Here is a 17493-nt window from a genome sequence, read left to right as displayed (position 1 = left end):
ATCTGAGTAAATTCTTTGAAGTTGTAGCATCTCTTTATCACTATGATATCAAAAATAAACCTCATGCTATAAAACATATGATCTATCCATTTAATACACCTAATTATTATTTTTTTGCATCTCAATAGCTATTCATCCATTTGTCCACTGATTCATTCCTCAGTCATGTGCTTGCTCTGATTCAACACTTTCCCTCCAATTTGTTAAGCACTGCATCAGTAATGTGGTTACAAGATAAATAAGCCACACTCTCTGTGGTGCTCAGATCCAGTGGAAACTAAAGTGTAAATTATTTTTTAAAAACCCAAGAGTAGTTATATTATGGAGGTGCTTTAAAGGGTCTGAGACATCATAAATGAAAGTTATTAAGATTTTATAAAATGTCAAGGACATGGGGGTGCCTGGGTGGCTCAGTCGGCTGAGTGTCCAATTTTGGCTCAGGTCTTGATCTCATGGTTTGTTGGTTTGAGTCCTGCATCGGGTGCTGTGCTAATAGCTCAGTGTCTGGAGCCTGTCTTCGGAATCTGTGTCTCCCTTTCTCTTTCTCTCTTTCTGCCCCTACCCTACTCGTGCTCTGTCTCTCCCTCTCTCTCAAAGATAAACACTGGAAAAAATTATTTTTAATATCAGCGATGTGTTTTGGATTTTCCCAAGATGGAATGCGGGAGTTGGGTCTTACAAATGAAGCCACCATCTCCTGCACAGTATGGTGGCAAGAAAGAGTGTGGGGTCTACCCTGCGGTGTCCAACCAGAGGTTAGGGCCATGCACGCATGTACCTGAAAGCACACACACACACACACACACACACACACACACACACACACACACAAGAACACACATGCATCTGGCCCAGGGGTCAGAGGGACAGGTGCGCCCCTGCTCAGCCGCTGCCTCCTGCCCGCCAGGAGGGCGCACAAGACAGTGACGCTGTGTGGGGCTCCCGCACTCCCAACCCCCAAATGGAAACCCTGAAGGAGAGGGAATTTGGGAGATGGAGTTGAGCCTGGTCTGCGGACGCGTCTGGAAGCCTCGGCGGCGGGTACACAGAAGGCGGCTACGACGCGAGTGGCCCAGGGCTGCACGCACCACAGGGAGCTGTGGGTCAGCGTGGATCAGGGAGGACTTGTGCTCTCGGCAGAGACCCCGGAGCTTTATTCAGGAGCTGTTTCGAGGCCCTTAGAGGAGTCGGCGACATTGGCTGGCAGGGTGGCTTTCTGGGCGTCCAGAAAACGCAGTGTGGCCGTGCAGGAAGGAGCGAGGCAGGAGTCAGGGGGGACTGAGGCGCACACGCGAGGGCCAAGCTGAGGGGCTCCGGGCTGTGCCAGGCTCTGGGGCAGGAGACACCGGGCCCCGGGCGCACTGCAGGCACGTGACGAGAACTGAAGCAAGGACCCCGCAGCCGGCGGGTGCTCGTCTCCACCACACGGTCTTGGGCGGGTGCGTAGGCTCCTTCTGCCTCGTCCCCTCACCGATAAGCGTGGAGAAAGTCATCATATTTACACCTGCAGGTCGCCGTGAGCACTAAGGGCACGGTGCCTGCGAAGCTTCTTAGCAAAGAGCCCCGCAGGAATGCTGCCCGGTTTTGTTTTAATAGACATCTTGCTCCAAACCTTTGGTGTCGCCTGCATTCTTTGTTCCTTCCTCCCCTGAAAGCTGAAGCATCGGAGGCTACGTGCTCTCACGTCCGACTAAAGAAATGCGGATACGAAGTGAGAGAGATCATATTGGAGGGGAGGGTTCTGGCTGCCATTTCAAAATATTATCCCATAGCCCTGTCCTCTCTGTCATCCCGTGGGATCCAGAATGACTTCTGTATTATCAAATAGATTGATTTTAATGTATTGTATTTTAATTTGTCCACATTCATTATCTATTGATGATCTATATGCTGACGCTCTATGAAACATCGTATTTAATGAATCCTGGTTCCCTAGGTCTGTCTGAGGATGGCAATCCACCAGATTTCTAGAAACCAAACAAATTAAATATTAGAAGTGTCAATTACTAAAAACATTAAGTATCGCTGCAACCTATGATGTGAAATAAGCAATGGCCTACATTTCTTTAGTATGTTAAAATACTTGGATATTTTGAAAGCTGCGTTTTCCCCCTCTGCTACATAATTTTGTGTAGCCGAGTGCCATGCATTCATGGCATGTTGGGAAGGCCAGTGGCAAATACTGCAATTTAATGTATCTTTTCTTTTAATGTGATGTAGTGAATGAGGTATTGCTCTGGCCATCAGGAGAGCTGGCTTTTAGTCCAGCCAGAAGGGGACACAGAGCAGTCTCTTGTCCTTCAGAGAGTTTGCATTGTATTTTTTCTGATATCCTTTTCCTGTCTGTGTTTTGGAACTGAACTGATTCCAAATGGACATAATAAGGTCAAGAGAAGAGAAAGCATATCCAGTCTCCTGTGCAAAGGGCAGGGTGAAGTAGAGCCCAGGATCAAGGACCCAGAGAGAGAGGCCCAGACCTGCCCCTTTCTAGAGCGCCCTTGGGCCTTCACTCTGTCTCCCTGAACTTCACCTTTCCATCGGGAAGTGGGCACAATGGCTGTCCCCACAGGTGTACTGTGGCCTGGACATGGAAGGCATATACGTGTTAGCTAGGGTTACGACTTCCTTCTGACTAAGGAAGATTAGCATCAGCAGCACTCACTTTTAAGCAGACTGGGTGTGGGGCGCTGTGGGGATTGAGATGAGAGTATGGAGGTTCGTGGGTTTCTTGAGAGGTCTGGCCCCCAGTCAGCAGCTCATGCACCAAAGAAACCAGCTTCGGTGGGGCGCCTGGATGGCTCAGTCAAACATCCAACTTTGGCTTAGGTCAGAATCCCATGGTTCACAAGTTTGAGCCCTGCTTTGGGCTCTGTGCTGACAGCTCAGAGCCTGGAGCCTGCTTCGGATTCTGTCTCCCTCTCTCTCTCCTCCTCCCCAGCTTGTACTCTGTCTCTGTCTCTGTCTCTCTCAAAAATAAATAAACACTAACAAGTAATTAAAAAAAGAAGCCAGTTTCGATGATAATCTCCAAATATTTTTTCCATTTTTTATTACCCAATACTTAGTTCACTGAATTTTCCAAGATAACTGGCAAAACTCAGTCAGAACTTTATAGTAAATTGTTTGCCCTTCCTTAGATGAAGTGATTTTTCCTCCTTCCCCCCACATCTCCCTAATTTAGTTCATTCCTGTCCTTTCTAGAAGCATACCCTAGGCTCTGAGGGGCATCTCAGCAAAACAAGAACAACAAAATGTTTTTTTGTTTTGAAAGACCGTCCATAAGATAAAGGGTCTCAGAAAGCTCTTCAGCCACCGGGTGAGCCCGAGAAACATTGTGCCCACCGCCAGGCTGCCTCTGAATGTGTCTGAGGACAGGTACTGAAAGTTCCCGTGGATCCGTCTTTCCTGGGCTCCCAAGCCCTCAGATACCCTCAGAAGGGCAGGGAAGGATCAGTAATGCGTGCTAGTCTCCAAAGGCACAGGCCCGGGCAGGTGACAGGAAAATATGCTGGGCTGGTAGTGGGGTCCAGCAGTGGCCTCAGAAGGACAACTACCTAGTGTGGGACTAGGTAGTATCCCCCAGAGTCTGTGTCCACCTGGGACCTGTGTGTGTGGCTGTTTGGAAATGAGGTCTTCGCAGATACAGACAGGGTGAGCCCCAATCCAATATGACCTGTGCCCGTGTGAGAAGAGAGGAGGGACAGATAGAGAGACATCAGCACAAATGCCATAGAAAGAGAAGAAGGAGGTCAGCCTCAAAAGTGAGCACCGCTTCCCAAAGCCGACATCGACTGTCTCCAAGGACTATGAGTGTTCACAGAGTCTGCATTAATTATATTTCTTTCCAAACATTTCTAATTTGTGGAATATATTTTTACTTTATTGATGAGGTATATTAGGATAATAATGTGCTATATTTTTCACTTACACTGTATTTGTGAAGAAAGTATTATTTAGCAGATGAAGAAGTACTACGAAAAGATAAGATGCTCCCATACATCACTGCGTTCATGAAAAACAAACCCCCGCTCTTAACTTCTTTTCCATGCTCCAGCCATACTCTACGGTCGCACTGTCTCCAGAGCAATCTTGATAGGCATATAAGGAATGAAAAAAAAGTTATTTTGAATCTTCCGTCCCCCCACCCGCCCCCAATGATTCATGTTTCTTTGTAAACTGAAATGTTGAGAGTCGAGTAGATTGTATCAGAACAAAGTGGTTAAAGAAAGAGAGATAGAAAGATGTGGAAAGGCAGGTCTGCGGGGCTGTTTGTAATGGATGCCTGAAGAAGAACACATCTTACCTTCGGAAATGTTTCTTTCCTAACACCAAAGGATAAGAAAAAAGAGTTTTCAGTGGCCTGCATGACTAGATGTAACCATTGTTTCTATTAAGACCTAGTGGTACTATGGAAGCATTGGCATTTAATAGAAACAGATTCAAGGTCAGGTGGCTTTTCTTTTCTTTTCTTTTCTTTTCTTTTCTTTTTTTTTTTTTTTTCAAAATAGTTCTTTCCTTGCTGGAAAAGAAATTTAAGTTAGAGAGTAATCCATCAATCTTTTAGAATGGTTTTAAACTTCCACCAGCCGGGAAAATTTCCCCTATACTCCCCAGAAGTCAGACGATGACACGTCTGATAACACAGAGTTTCAGAGCCATGAGCATTATTTGGAAATGCTTTTCAAAGTGCTACTTGCCTCGTCTCAAGTCTCTAAAACAGGACCCGTTTTCTCGCATCGCTCATTCTGAAGCCGAGATCAATTTGTGTGTCTGGAATATGTGCAATTTTACTACAACTGACACCGATCTTTTTCTCGCTTATTTACCATGTGAGACACACCATGGAGTCATGTGTTGCTTCTTCCAAGTTTCCGGCACATCGTCTGCTCAAGGATGATAGAAGTGTGACAATCCAGCTTTGGAAAATAGTTGCCAGCTTGTCATCCACATGATCTGATGGACAGGATAGTGGGACTCCGTGACGTCTCAGCAAGTCTGGACACTTTATTCCACCTTTAGTTAGCTTCCTAAGTACTCCAAGAGTCAGGATGCCAAAGAAAAACCTAAGTTAATAATAATAGTGGTAGTTAAAATAGCTTGAGTTTTTCTTTAAGAAGGAGACATGATGTCGGGGCACCTGGGTGGCTCAGTCAGTTGAGCTTCCGACTTCAGCTCAGCTCATGATCTCACAATTCATGGGTTTGAGCCCCATGTCAGGCTGTATGCTGTGACAGCTCAGAGCCTAGAGCCTGCTTCAGATTTTGTGTCTCCCTCGCTCTCTGCCCCTCCCCCACTCATGTGCTGCCTCTTTCTCTCTCAAAAATAAATAATAAACATTAAAATTTTTTAAATAAAAGGAGGCATTCTGTATTCTATATCATATTTTTATTTATTTTGGAGATGGACCCAGAAGTGGGATTGCTGGATCATAGGGTAGTTCTATTTTTAGTTTTTAGAGAAACCCCCATAATGTTTTCCACAGTGGCTGCACCCGTTTGCTTTCCCACCAACAGCGAACTAGGGTTCCCTTTTCTCCACATCTTCATGAATACTTGCTGCCACTTGACTTTAAACTTACACTGTTATACGTCAATTGTATCTCAAAACAAAGTGTGTGGCATCATGTTAAGAGCTCCCTTAATCCCTACACTATTCAGGCTTCCCCCGTACACGAGGCAGGGGCCAGATACAGCAGCAGGAAGGGAGGGTGTTCCCAGACACGTCTTTAAAGACTTTTCTTTTGGCCATCACCCCCAAGTTTCATTGGCTTATGCTCCTCACCCTGACCATGGCCTTCGTGAGACTTCTGGCATCCCCATCACGAAAGGACTATAACTATATTTTCTCTAGTTGAGAGGGGACAGAGAGTACATTCCCTGGCCCCTGGGTTTACCATCCCTCAAAGAGGCTCTTGGCCCCTCAAAACTATGCCAGCCTTGTTGAGTTTGTTTTTCTTTGCCTTCACCTTCATAGATACTACCCTGTCTGGGGTACAGATTCTCCCTGAAATGTCTGCCAGCTGGGAAACAAACAAGAGGAAGGCTCAGATATGAGATGTGAGAAGCCTGGATAACCCCAATTTAAATAATCTCGTCTTAAGTGACTGAAGTCTGGCTCCCCAGAAGGCATGCTGCCCCATTTCCCCTCCCCACTCTTCATGAGTTTCGAATTTCTATTTTGATGCTGTTCTTCATTAAAATGAATCCTTGTGTGTGGAAATAGTTTGCCTCTCTCCCTGCCTTATTGAAAATTTAAAAGAACATTACTCCCCTGAATAACTTCATCAGTTTGCACATACAGTAAGCTGTGTTTCCATCATTTACTCGTCTCTGGCTCTTATCTGTCTATCAAATTTAGTCTGCGGATAAGCTCAGCAAAGCCGGTGACTAACTCTTATTTTCGCTCAGTGCTTAGAACATAGATCATATCTAATGTATGAAAATAATAATAGCAAATGTATAAAGTGATCATGAAGATACACTGCAGTGGCTAATGCTGACAGTAAATTCTCAAAGGGACATTTCTTCTTTCCTGCGTCTTAGGAGATGGGGCATTGTGCTGCAGACATCAGCCATGCACAGAGGCTTGTGTGTGTGACCGCGGAGCCCTCTCCAGGGTCACCTGACTTCCTGGCTCAGCTGAAGGTAGATTCTGGGCCACCCTGCTTCCTGCACTTGCCCGGCTACTCCTGAAGACAAGAAGTTCAGGTACTGCTTTCGATGAACAGTGGGGAGACCGATTCCTTCCCACCCCACCTCCCAAGATGAAGGGACAGGAGTGTCTGCTACGTTCAGACAATTATATGTTAAAATTTTTCAGAGCCTAACGAATCAGTTGATGTCTGTTGTTTCACTGAAAACATGAACTAGGGATGTTATGTATAAGTGCATCCTAATGCTTTTCTGGACTGGCAGTTTCTGGTAATATTAAGCACAATCTATTAGCACAGCCACATCCAGATATAAGCTGTCCCTCGGAGAGGTATTGACCATATACCTACTTCTATTGTTCCAGACACCTAGGTGGTTTATTAAGTCTTACATATTTAACACATTGGTAGGGGCTTATCTGTATAGTCATTTATTATGTTCTTTGTCTTGTTCTAAAAGTAATTTAAGCCAACTTAGAGGAATACAAACAACATAACAAAATGACAGAAAAGAAGTAAGTGGGGACATTCCAGGGAAGGGAAAATAAGAAGTGAAGTGAGGAGCAGAATGAGTTAATGCAAAGCCACATGCTCTTGAAGTCTGTATCCATCAGCGTTGGGTATGAACATGGCCATGAGTGTCGTGTCAGCCAATACAAAGAAAGAAAGGACACGATTTACATGATTCATTAAGTCTATTAAGTTAAAAAATATTTGCTTAGGAGAAGCATAATCATCCTTATGACTACAGCTAGTGAGAATTTTTTTTCATGAGCTCACATCCAGAGGACATCAGACAATGCAGGGAAGAGCTGCCCCAGCAGCGTCCCCTTGGTAGGGACCATTTCTTGGAACACCTCTTCGTGCAATATGGAGACAGCACACTGAAGTATAACTCAGGTCGGGCCAATTTGTTGGGGGCAGAACACAGAAGAGTCAGGGCATCCGGGTCCCTGCCAGGTTGGTCAACCCAGAGGTAGATTTTAAAGTACAGGAAAAGGTTGGACGGTATGTTGTTCATTCATCTCATTCATTGGCCAGGCATTTGGTAAGCACAGAACAGCCGTGAGTTTGAGGTTGTGATGCATGGCAGTACCTGCAGTATGACTACTCTAGTGGCTGAATAAGGGCAGCGCTGTGTGCTGGGCCAGTCAGCCAAGCTCGCAGTGGTGGGCGGAGGTGGGGGGTGGAGTCAGGATCTTCTCCCAACAGTGAAGGAGCCTGCTGAGAACACGTCTCTGGCAGAATAGCTCTGTGCTTCCCCATGAGGGGGTCTGAGCAGCCCCACCGGATGGACCACCTCGACCTCACAGAGAGAGTACACACTAGTATTCTTCAGGGAAGGGAAGCATCAAGTCACATCCTGCCCTATAGCCTTGCAAAGGAGCTTCGGTTCATCCCCACTCTGAATGTGAACCTCTCGGGGAAGTCTCAGCACCGAGGCCAGGATGGAGCCACTGGATTTAAGCAGCTTTCCACTTCCGTGATTCAGAATTCAGCGACAGCAGCCAGTCTTCACTCACGGCTCCTCATATGTCTTTATCTGCCGCAGCCCAGGGAATACACTTGCTATTGAGTGACAAAGCTGGGTCACCGATAATGAGGGAGAAAACACTGCCACTCAGCTACTAACAGAGAAGTGAACACACACACACACGCAAAGGTCTTTCTGGGCCACACACATTAACAGACAACCTGGAGCAGTTTGCCACAGTCTCGGGATTGTGGGGTACAGAGGAGCTGCACTAATCAGGGGCAAATGCCTCCCTTTGAACAAATGCACTGCATAGCGCACAATGATCAAGTCAAAGTGCACTGTGGTTTCTTAGGAGCTATGTGAGCCCAGACATAAAGGCCTTGCAGCTCCCCCATGGTCATTTCAGCTATAGATGGAAAAGTATCATGGCATATGTGCATAAGCACACACACACATGTGCACGCACACATCACGTACACACAGGCACACACACCCACACACGCACATGTGAGCAATGGTACGTGTTTGAGAACATTCAGCTAGGATACACGGATTCCATCCTTAACTCTATCACTTTCCCACCATGTGATTTTGGATAAGTGCGGTAACATCTCTGTGCTTCAGACATCTTACTATGAAAATAAGTATTATTGGATTAGATATTTTCTAAGAATCCTTAAAACTTAGTAAACCTTTGGAGATGAGCAGAAAATCTATTATTTAAGGTGATGTTTTCATTTCTAAAATCAAAAGTCAAAGAGAGCAGGAAATATTTTACCTGATAATAAATACAACTAGTATGGTCATTTCTCAAAAGGGTCATTTATGAGATGGATGGATAATATCTAATGACAGTTTGCTAACTTAATGTGGTTTCATACAGATAAAATAAAGTGTGTGTTTGCCTTTCTTAAAACCAAGCTTAAAAATAATTCATATGATTCTCATTAATAAGTTCAAACACATCTTATTGCAGTGAACTTATCTTACTGTGCTATCTCACTGAAGGAATAGGAAAATATCACCAATTTACTGCAATAAGGTAATTACTGTAATAAGATAAATGTTAACTTTTTAATGAAAACCACTGTACTTGAGTAATTACCCTTCTGAGGACTACTCCATATATGATCTCTTTGCAATTATTAAGATTAATTCACTTTTTTAGTAGGAACAGACCAAAATTCCAAGCCAAATGATCATTTTTATAAGCACATTTTCGAATGTCCTAGAACTTTAAAAAGGGGGAGAGAGAAATGGATGGAAGTCTTGTTTCCAAATCTATTTTATTAAGTCACCGGCTGCCAAGTTCCTGGGTTCAGTTAAATGCAAATAGGAGGAACAGAAGCCTTGTATAAATAGATGTGATTAAAAATAGAAGCCTCCGTTGACCATCAGCTACACGTGGCAAAAAGTGAAGATTTAATTAGAACTTTCTTTGTTCGCAAATCTACTAGCTTGCTATAAATAATGCATCACACGAACATCCTAAACATCCTAAATGCACAAATAGATGTATGACCACACTACACCTTCAGAATTCCTGTGGATCTGAATGCCTCCAGGATGCTATTGAAGGGCGATTATTGCAATATCAGCTTAATGTTGAAAGTAGTCCAGTCAATGAAACAGCATTATCCACCAAAGCAGTACCTGGGGAATGTACATTCTACTCCATGAAGCTTCGTCTGAACATTTGTTTTCGTTATTGGGTTTGCTATGCCAGGCATCACATCTTCATCTTAGAGAAAATGCTGGGCTCTCTGTTCAACGTTCTTTCCTAGCCTCTGGAAGTCTCCTCTGTTTCTAACCACCAGAGGAACCTAGGAGAGAAAGTGACCCTTTCTTGTCTAATCAGCTTTGTGGATTTAAGCATTAGTTTCTGGAAAGCATCATGGTGGTAAACATGAGGTGGTTCCCACTGGGATTTGGTGTGAGTTTGAGGAACTCCAGCTAGCACTCAATCCAAAGGGAACATTCCTTTAAAAACATGAGTTCTGCTCAAGTCTTACGTGACATGGGCTTTTGTTCATTGTTTAGAGTGACTGAGTGAAGTACAAGAGAAAAGCTTTTAAATATCATTCGCACTTTATCATCCTTCATCTCCATCCATCCATGCATGCATCCATCCTCCACCCGTCCATCCATCCATCCACCCATCCATCCATCCATCTCCATCCATCCTTCATTCATTCATCCATCCTATAGCCATACATCCATCCTCCATGTATCCTCCATCTATCCATCCATCAATCTTCCATTCATTCATCCATCCATCAACCCACCCATCCATCTTCTATCCACCCATCCACACATCACCCATCCATACTCCATCCATCCATCCTTCATCCCTCAATCCATCCATCCTCCACCATCTGTCGATCCATCACTCCAACCTACATCCATCTCCATCTATCCATCGTCCATTCATCCCTCCTCCAGCCAGTCAGCCATCCTCCATTCATCTCTCTCTCTCTCTCTCTCTCTCTCTCGCTCTCTCTCTCTCTCTCAACTGTACCATGCTACATGTTGACATATTGAAAATAAGCAAGAAGAGAAGCTCATCCTGTATCTGTTGAGTCCGTTTTGCTTTTTTCCACTTCCTGCTATTAGAATAAAACAATCCAATTAGCTGCTAAAAATCTCTGCACATTTTTCTCTTTTCATGAGCTCATCCAGACAGGAACAGAGATTGGAGAAGGTATAGTCTGGAAGAAGAGTCAGGGAGACCCTTTTGAGTTCGCTCATCTCAAAGCCATTCTTAGTGCTCAGTAGGAAGGAGCCCCATGTGGTGCTCAGGACACTGGACACTGGAGCCAGAGTGCCCCCTAATGTACTGTTTGAGTGTAAGCCAAGAATCAGACCCCATTGTGTCTCAGCTTCCTCATCTGTCAGATGAGGAAAACAGTACTCACTTCATAGAGTTACTCTGAACAGTGCCTGGCACATTGTAAGCACTCTGAGTGTTAACTCTCTTTAATAGTGAATGACATTGAAATATAAGATAGTTAGCATATGTAGCAGTCAGACTTATAAAGATGCCTCAAAGGTTCTGGCCATCCAACCCAACACTGATATAGGCACACCCATGAGAGTGGCTCAGGAGGTCCAGTCAAGTGAGCCCTTGGAGAGCAGTGTCTCCTCCAGTTGGTGTCAGGAGGAGAAGTCAAAGATACTTAAAGCATGAGAAGGACCCAGAATGCCATTGCTGGCTTTGAAGATGGAGGCAGCCACATGGGAAGAAATGTGGGTGGTCTCCGGGAGCGGAGGATGACCTGACCAAAAAGAGAATGGGACCCCAATCCCACGGTGACAAGATACTGGATTCTGCCAACAACCTGCCTGAGTTTAGAAGACATATCTCCATCAAGCATCCAGATGAGTCCAAGCAGCTGACACGTTAATCTGGGGTTTGTGAAATGCTGAGGAGAGAGATCAGCTGAGCCCACCTGGGCTGCTGACCTACAAAAAACATGAGCTAAAAACCAGGTGTGGTTTCAGGCTAAGTTGAGTTTATGTGCTAGTGGCAACAAAAAACTAATATAACATATAACCTGGCACTCTCGCAGGATAAGGTACTGAGAACTATATTCCCTTTATAATATTTTACAAACTCTTGCAATGGTTGACGTCATGGAGGAAGGTTAAATTATAGAGAGGAATCCTTGAAGGGGGGCCTCACAGCTCCCTTGAACCAGAAGGCCCTCTGTCTGAGCTGCATCTTGCATTTCTGGTCCCCGTGGCTGCTTGTTCATCCATCTTCCTCACATTCTGGAATGGCTCTCAAAAGGAAGAGGGATTCGGGTTGTCCTGTGTAACCCAAAAAGAAAATCCTGTGGATTGATGTGTCATATGAAGCAAGCCTCACTGCCATTCGTGACTATTAATGACCAAATGGGTCAATTCAGAAAACTGTGGAACAAAACATACTGAGTCACTACTGTAACAGGGCTGCGACAAGTGTCTGCTAAATCCAGGGCCACCTTCTCCTCCCTGGGGACTCGGAAGGCCCGCACCCAGCAGTCGGGTGGCCATAAGACGAGTCCCAGGCAGTACGGGCAGGAATAAGGGCTGTTACTTCCAGCCCCAGACGGTGAAAACCCTGGCAATTCTCCACCCCTTCTGCCCCTGGGTCAGCGACCGAGGAGGCTTGGTGATCGATTGGCAGAGAGAGGACAGCAGCCCAGATCTCCACGTCCCTGCATGGAGGACAGTTCTCCTGGGAAGTTGCTGCATTCCACTGGCTGTTTGTGAGTGAGAAACTAATCCTTCCATGTTTTGTGGCTATTTCTTACCTTGCTATGACCTAGCCTATGCAGCTACTCAGCAAAACCATTGTTAAGTGTGGGTTTAAGAACCAAATGGACTGAAATATATAAATGTTAAGATCATGTCATCAAAGGCCCTGAATCTCCTGACTTATCAAGTTGTATCAACTAGCCAATGGCAGTAATAGGATCAAGAATTATAAATTTTTTGATGCTTATTTTTTTTTGAGAGAGAGACAGACAGACAGACAGAGCATGAGCAGGGGAGAAGGCAGAGAGAGGGAGATACAGAATCCAAAGCACATTCCAGGCTCTGAGCTGTCAGCATAGAGCCCAACACGGGGCTCAAATCATAAACAGCGAGACCATGACCTGGGCCAAAGTCGGATGCTTAACCGACTGTGCGACCCAGGCACCTCCAGATCATGAATTATACTAACAATTATTGCTAATATTAATTGTGCTCCGATTACATGCCTAGCACCATGCCGGTGACCCCACACACAGCGCCTCATTTTAGCCTCATAGCAACTGTATCAAGTAAACACTATTCATATTCCATTACAGGAAGGAGGGAACAGTGATGCCTGTTTTTTATTTTTTTAAATAAAAAAAAAAAGTTTTTTAAAAGGAAAGAGGGAACAGAGGCAAGAGGGTTCAATTACCCAGGCCAAAGGCACAGAGCTAGCAAACAGCCGCTCTGGGAAGGACAGTCTGGCTCCCAGTAGGAAACTCTATACTCTGAGTAAACAGAGAAAGTGCACATAGCAAAAAAAAAGAAAAAAAAATATGTACACATATTCCATACTTTTGTTAAAGAAAAGATGGCATGTTCTGTCTTATTTCTGATACTTCCTCTGCTAAAGCCACTTCGCTGCTGGTGTCAGCATCGTGGAATACCTTCCCTCCCTTCATAGGGTCTTAACTAGTCTCTCAGGGTTCACGATGATAAATAACTAGGAATAAAAACGTGTTAGGCTGTCAAAGGGTAGAAATTATTTGGAGCTCCTCCTATTCAAAGATGCAGCTTCTGCCCTTGAGAGCAGAGAGTCCACCATGCCGTGTTGCAGCTGTGAGAACAGACCACGTGAAAGGAGAGAGCCAGTCTGTCCAGCGGTGGCCCCGGGCATGCCAGCGTGGCTATAGCCAACCATCCAGCCGTGGTCGAGCCACCCACTGCCTGGGCTCAAAACCCATATGGCCAACCTGGGAAGCACGAGAAGAGCTCATCACTGCTCTAAGCTATCATTTGGTGTGATTTGTTATTCAGCAATGCTGATACCGTGAGGCTGATGCCTTTTATCAAACCCAACAAAACCCTAGAAAATTCAGTTTAGGGAATTCTCCTAGATTAAGTATAGGAAGTAGTGCTGGTGACCTTGAAGGGATTTTTTTTTTAAATCCCATTTGCTAAATCTAATTATTCCACCATCGATTTTAGAAATAATAAGAGGTGATTTCTCTATCAATTGGTCAAAACTCAATTTCATTTATCATTGGAAGATAAAAAGAAGTCTATTCTCTTACTTGACTCTATTTTGTTCATTTTCTGAGTAGTCGAATACCATTACATGCAAAGTATCAATCGGGAAATAATTCTGTACTTAATGTTAGAGCCTGTTAGACCTCACATGCTTAGGCAGGCCGCGCCAGGTCAATTATTGGTCATTTCTGAGAACTATCTTCTTATGTGCTGCTGGAAGTGTCACCAGAGATTTACTGTTGTCATATTGAGCCAATAACCTGGCATGGAGGAGCTCTGTCTTTTGGAGAGGATATAAAAGTAAAGAACTAAGCACTCAGCGGCATGAAAGAGCTCATGGCATTTTGAGTTGATCCTAACATCCTGGATAAATTCCAATCATAGTAATGGCATCCACTTCTGCTTTTGTTACGAGCATGAAGGCATCTACTGTTTTGTTCTGTTTCATTCTCTTCTAACTAATGTCCTCTGTCCAGCCACTGATTCTTGTATTGCTTAGTGACGAGATACTGCTTAGACTAGGGGTACTCAAACCTTGTTCTGGAAAGCGGTAGAATAGGCTTTGTAGGCCAAGAGACAAAATTAAAGACATTATCTAGATATTTATATAATAAAAGAGAAGGCAAATGTCCCCAAATTTTGGTAAAATCAAAATGTAATAGTGGTAATCAAGTAGAATATTTTAGGTCTACAGCTAATGAAAAGCATGGGAATCTCTCACTTATTACATTTCACACGACTGGTGTTCAAAGTTCACACTCTCTGTAATCAAACTAGTTGCAAATGTTTATCCGTAAATCTGTTCTTAGCTTGCAGTTTATCCCCAAATAGTCCAACAGCTGGATTGAACCACTACGTAGTAGTTTCTCTAGGCTGGCTTAGGCACTGGCTTTGTCTATTCTCGGCCGGAAACAGGCGTCCTCACATACCAGCCTGGATCAGTGGGTCACTGACACCACAAGGTGCTGTCCACCAGGACTGGGAGGCAAAATTGGGAGGAAAGAAGTGCCTGTAGTTCCACGGATTGCCAAGGCCATCGCTTTGCAGATCCAGTCTATTCATGGCTCTTTCTGTTTCGGTGGGACATCCTTTGACAAGAGTTCTGCAGTTATACGGTACTGTGGGGAGGAGAAGGTGTTTCTCAAAGGACTATTTTCCTCACCCAAAGATGAGCAATGTCACTCTCAGCGCTGCCGGTGCAACCGACTCACCCGGTGTCGCCGGGCTGTCCAGCGAGGCCGGGACTGCAGTGATGGCCCCAGCAGCCTGCAGTCAGGCCCTCATTGTCTTCTTGTCCTGTTTATCGGTCGGCTTGCAAGATTTATTCTGGACACTTTTTTAGTTTTTAACAATTTATTGGTAAAATGCCTTTGGAAAAGTGTTTCAGAAACAAACCATTTTCAAAGGTCACTATTCATTGAAACATACAAACATTATGGCGTGATATTTCAGTCTAATTGAGACAAATTTAAATTATTTTACATTTAAATATACGTAGACTCTTTATATTGTAATTTGTTTAAGCCACTGCACCAGGGTAACTTAATTGTTGTTTGTTTGTTTGCTTGCTTTTATTTCAAGTTCTTTATGTAAATTATAGTTAGTTAGCATATATGGTAAAACTGGGTTCAGGCATAGAATTTAGTGATTCATCACTTACATCCAATAGCCAGTGCTCTTCCCAACAAGCGCCCTCCTTAGTGCCCATCACCCATTTAGCCCATCCCCCCACCCAGCTCCCCTCCAGCAACCCTCAGTTTGTTCTCTGTATTGAAGAGTCTTTTATGGTTTGCCTCCCTCTCTGTTTTTATCTTATTTTAGCTTTCCTTCCCTTTCCCTATGTTCTGGAATTGTGGTGCCTCCAGCTTTGCTTTTCTTTTTCAAAATTGCTTTGGCTCTTCGGGGTCTTTTGTGGTTCCATACAAATTTTAGGTTTGTTCTAGCTCTGTGAAAAATGCTGGCGGTATGTTAATAGGAATTGCATGGAATGTGTAGATTGCTTTGGGTAGCATGGACATCTTAACAACATGTACTCTTTTAATCCATGAGCATGGACTGTTCTTCCATTTCTTTGTGTCTCCTTCAATTTCTTTCATAAGTGTTCTATAGCTTTCAGAGCACAGATCTTTTACCCCTTTGGTTATGTATACTCCTACGTATATTATGGTTTTTGGTACAATTTTAAATGGGATTTTTTTTTAATTTCTCTTTCTGCTGCTTCATTACTGATGTGTAGAAATCTAACAGATTTCTGTACATTTTGAACATGGTACACACTTAAACAAGACAAAATTTATGTTAGGTCAACCTGCAAAAAGCTGGAATGATTCGTTTCTGGAAGTTATGAATCCATCTCACCCAACATACCCATGCTTGGTCTAGGCAACCCAGACAAGCTATTGGTGTGCCTTTTTTCTTGGAATGAGGATTTGGACTTTCTGATCTTCAAATTTTCAGCCCTGTGATTCAGTGAATCTGGGGTCAAAATAATCACTTTGAGTATCATATGATCACAGATTATATCACCCTTGAGCCAGCTAGTTAAAAACACATATTTATACAGGAGACAAGAGAGTTCTACTACTAGAAAACACCATGCGACACATTTATAATATAGTCCGTGGATTAATATTAAGTTTCGCCAATGCATGTGCCTCTTGTCAATTACCCAAATATGATATGCATGTGTGTAGGTAGTATATGCATTTGGTAACATAGAAGGACCTTGTTCCTACCATGCAGTTACCAACTATAAAATATTTTTCATCCACTTAATAGATTTTAAAATGCTACCACACTGTGATCTCTATGGCTAGATAAAAATCTAAGACCTAATTTGTAGAAACATGGGAATTTACCAAGATAGGGCTCCTAGCCTGAGACAGAATTTAGAACATCCAGTAGGAACTTCTTATTTGTGGAAGATATTCTTTAAGCACAGGCCCCTACCATTCCTGGGTTGATGGCACCACAAGCCCTCCACCTGCACGGAGTCTGCCTTGGAAGGCAGATACATTCAAAGACAGATTCTGCTGGTCCTGGTGTCTTGAAGCGCAACAGAGCCCTTGAGGGAGTGAGGGCTCCGCCCTGAGCAGTACCTGAGCCCACAGGCAGGCGGATACAGGTGCCTGCCTCCGGGGCCTTGCCTGAGGGAAGTTGTTGGAAGTCGATGCAAATGAGCACTGCTTCCTCCAGAGCAGCAAGCAACCCCTTCAGGAACCCGGAAGGCAGATTGTATTGAGGACAGCACTTCTGCCTGGTCAGGCCACTAGCACTCTGTGACATTTCAGTCCACTGGCTGGTAACTTGGACCCCCGTCTTTAGCGTGTGCACCGTGACGAGAAGGAGACAGAAACAGTTGCTTTATAAAATGTTAAAAATTAAGGTTTAGAATTTAAATTTAAGGAACAGGGAGAGTTCAGCAGCAGACCTTAGATCTGTGTTGTTGATTTTTTTTTTAATTGAAGTAAAATCCGCATAGCAAAGTGGGTAAGTCTGCCAGTCTTAACAAGCGGTAGTCATATAACCACTATCACAACCCAGAATTAGAGAACGTTTCTGTGCGCCCCCCCTCGCTAAGCCCCCTCTTCCTACCACAAGCCCCTGGCAGCCACTG

This window comes from Hyaena hyaena, unplaced genomic scaffold (genome assembly GCF_003009895.1).
Source record: "Hyaena hyaena isolate Hyena2069 unplaced genomic scaffold, ASM300989v1 scaffold_110, whole genome shotgun sequence".
In the NCBI taxonomy this organism is placed as follows: Eukaryota; Metazoa; Chordata; class Mammalia; order Carnivora; family Hyaenidae; genus Hyaena; species Hyaena hyaena.
Note: the sequence above shows the minus strand (reverse complement) of the source record.